This window comes from Gallus gallus, chromosome 3, assembly GCF_016699485.2.
Source record: "Gallus gallus isolate bGalGal1 chromosome 3, bGalGal1.mat.broiler.GRCg7b, whole genome shotgun sequence".
Lineage (NCBI taxonomy): Eukaryota > Metazoa > Chordata > Aves > Galliformes > Phasianidae > Gallus > Gallus gallus.
Window position 1 is genome coordinate 56,666,990 of NC_052534.1, and position 3,611 is coordinate 56,670,600.

At 38.2% G+C, this 3,611-nt stretch overlaps 1 long non-coding RNA gene across 1 annotated transcript; it reads left to right on the top strand.

Annotated features, from left to right (window-relative positions):
- The first annotated feature begins 277 nt into the window (after nucleotides 1–277).
- LOC121110354 lies at nucleotides 278–1,168 on the top strand. Its single transcript, XR_005858698.2, has 2 exons — nucleotides 278–454; nucleotides 843–1,168. It is a non-coding gene; the product is annotated as an uncharacterized LOC121110354 (long non-coding RNA).
- The last annotated feature ends 2,443 nt before the right edge of the window (nucleotides 1,169–3,611 follow it).

Sequence of the window (3,611 nt, forward strand, 5' to 3'; positions counted from 1 at the left end):
GGAAACTGATTTTGCCATCGATATGTATACCAATACATTTGTTTTGTTTGCATTTTACTGACTTCTATCCACAGGAAACAAACATACAAACAAACAAACAAAAAACAAAAACAAAACAACAACAACAAAAAACCCACAGAGAACAGAGACAAAACCACGAATTTATAGATAGTCTAAGAAACACCTAGCTCACTCTCTTATGCACCACATGAGTTATTTATTTTAAAATGAGTAATGATGTGACTGCCTTGAAAAGCAGCACTGAAGGCTGATACTTAACTCTTCTCCCAGGAGTGTCTGAAAGGAGCAATTCAGATCCCAGAACTAGAGAAGAGGCTGAATCCCAAGGGATTGTCTCCTGACAGCCTTCATGGATGTGCTCTGCTGGAATTTGTGGGCATGATGCTTCAGATGATCCATGGTGTCCTGGAAAGAGCTGCTGCATCCTTGTGAGGTAAAAAATAATATCAAAAACAAAGGATGAATTATTCTTTCATTTGCTTGTACCAGAAATCAGTGTTGCAGCCAGCAGTCTTCTACAACACAGAGTGTGTAATGGGAGACTTGCTGTTTTAATTATTCCTGACCTCTGTCCTTCAGCTTGAAGAATAATGAGTAGATTTAGGAATAACTGACAAGAATTCTGCTGCAGTGAGGGTCTGCAAGGATTCTGTCTGTTAGGGTAAAAGTTTCTTGCTGCCAGTGTCCATCTGGCTTGAGGAGGGTCTACAAAAAGGACAGGACTAGACAGGATGAAAACTCACTTGAAGCAGATGGTAATATTGATTTATTTCTGTTTCTCTTGCTTTCATTAACATGTTTCTTCTTCATTTGCTTTTCAGTTAACACACGAGCTGTGGCATCCAGAAGGAAATACCGTGATGCTCCAAGATACTGGCACAACACCAAGTCTGGTGCATGGAGTTTGCACAATGCTTCTCAAATACGTACTGAAAAAAGTTGCCAAAAAATGGTGTTTCTGAACTCAGCTTTCTCACCTTGGACATTCACCAGTACTCAGCAGACAATGGAGCTGTGATCTCTCCGGGAACCATAGTGCTTATACAGAGTCAGTTGCAACATTCCTCTTAACATCTGAACATATGGCTTACTTGAAACTTCCTTACACACCTCCTGTAAAATAAAACCTACAACAGCAATAGTCAAATATTCTTACAAGCTTTCCATAGATTTGTAATGATTCTTTCATTAATTCTGCAATGCATTACCCTCTGATATGGATGTGATTTTTTTAAGGAGAATATAAAATATATCATCTGATGCTTTGAGTGTTTCAGGATCCCGTTGGCTGAAATCTCACAAATTTTACCTGCCAGAATGTACAGCTTTGCTTCTGTGGATGTGGTCACATGTCTTTAGTCCGGGGCTTAAATTACCACTCAAGATCTAATTATAATCTAATAATTGTTAATTATGCTTATCAGCTGAACTTGTGGCTCTTACACAGTTTTAAAAACTTCTAAGTGCATTAAATAGACAACTGACTCACTCAGTTCTATATTTGCCAATAGCATCTGCTTGTTTACTGGGGAGCAAAGAACAAAATACAAATGATGATGGAACAGTATAGATAATAATGAACAACCACAATACAAAAATCACAGTACTCCCAGGTGTCAGTCAGTGCACAGTGAGTAATCTGACATCCGGGCACTAAGTCTCCTGTAGGCTGCTTTGTCATTTCCCGGTACAAACACAGAAGTTCACAGGGATCCATATTCCAACCAATTAGTCTTGTGCTCTTCCCATTAATTTCAGAATGATTTGAATGCAAGCAAAATTTGTCTGAAACTTTTGTAATAAAGGAAGAAATGTAACAAGCCAAGGAAATTTCTAGGATATTTACTGTACTTCAGCAGTTACATTTTGAATTTGAGAGGTTGGATTTTTTCAGTATGAAGCAAATCTCCATGCTTGTGTCATGTGTTTGTGTAAGATATCTTTGAAAGTGGGAGAGTTTGCTGGCTTCACAGAAAGCTATTGATCCCAGTGGAAGTGGCTCACAGTCCGCCAGGGTTTGATGGTGATAAACAGGACTGTACTTAATAGTAAAACTCTGTTACTTCCCAAAGCTCAGTTAAAATGATCTCTCAACAAGAATTGTTCTTCAGACAATGGGAAACCATGCTGGTGTAACCAGTACGAAAACACATTGCCCTCTTTCTGGTAATCATCACATGCTTTGGTTTCTTAACGTGGAAATGAACAAGCCTTGAGGAATTTGAGGTCTCCATATTGTTTTGTGTTCGTGTTTTAAATTTGCAAATACTTTAAAATGTGTGGAGTAAAATTCCATTCTGGTAAAGAAGAATGAATAGAAAATTTCTTTTTTCTTCCTCTTTTTTTTTTTTTTTTTTTTTCTAATAGACTGAAACAGTTCTCTAGCTCAAATGAAATAATTGGAGGCAAAGAGCTGCCACTGCTGTTTTGGAGAAACACAGTACCTTTTGTTTGACATTTTGTTGTCTCTGGAATGTAGAGAAATTTTTGTTGAAAAATAGCTTACATATGTTCACATACGTTATTCAAATAACGTATGTTATTCAAAAAACTTATTTTTGCCCCCTTTGATTAAGCTTATTTTTGTATGTCTGGAGGGATGACCTCTGCTGAGCATGGAGAGTGTACAACCAGTTGTTCCTGTGATTGTGTTGTGAAAATTCACTAACTATAGACTCTGGTGTGGATTTTCTCCTGAGCACAGTGAATGGCAGCCCATTCACCTGGGTTCCACTGCATAAAAGTTGTGCAGGGGCTTGAAGAATGATTCCAATGAGACTTAGTGATACTGCGGGCTGGTCTTAGATATATGAGATCATCTATGTATTTCTAGAATTACAGTGCTCTTAAACCCAATTCAGTGAGCCAAGAGCATGAGACTGATGGTGTGGTAAGAAGTATGCTGCAACCTTCCTTTTTCCAGGAATATGCCTGGATGTGATTTAGGATACGCCTCTCAACATCTTCACTGAGGATATAAAACCAAGACACAGCTAAACACAACAACCCAATTTGAAGTGTGGGCTTTCCCCTTCACAATGATTTTCTGAATCTATTTGTTGTAAGGCTGTGGTCAGAGTTTGCATTTCACCAACTAAACACAGTGAAACTTCTCCAAACACTAGAAAATCCCATAGAAAGTCTTGATTGAAATGTTAAGATGACAATGTCTGTATCTCCATCATTAGTAAACTGCAAGGTTAAAAAGCTCAACTTGCTAACCTTGAGGACATGCTGCAAGGGTAGTCCTGGGGGCTTTGATGTCAAAGCTGGACAGGGATGAATGAACTGCTATGGAAGAGTATGAGCAGATTGATCTTGTTTTCATCCACAGTTGAGAAAGATTGTGAGAGGGCTAGCTACTTCTTTGATGAAAATTATATGCAAGTTTACAAATCTGCAACACACTCTGAATATATTTACAACCACAGATATTGATCTCTGAGGTGCTTGTCTGCATCTGTATGTATAAGATACTAGCATCTCTGACTTTTCAGTAGGCTGTTACCTAAGCTTGAAGACGTAAATCTTATTGTCATGTATGTTTACATGCCCTCTATACTTTGGGTCCCAAAAAAGATCAGGACCTA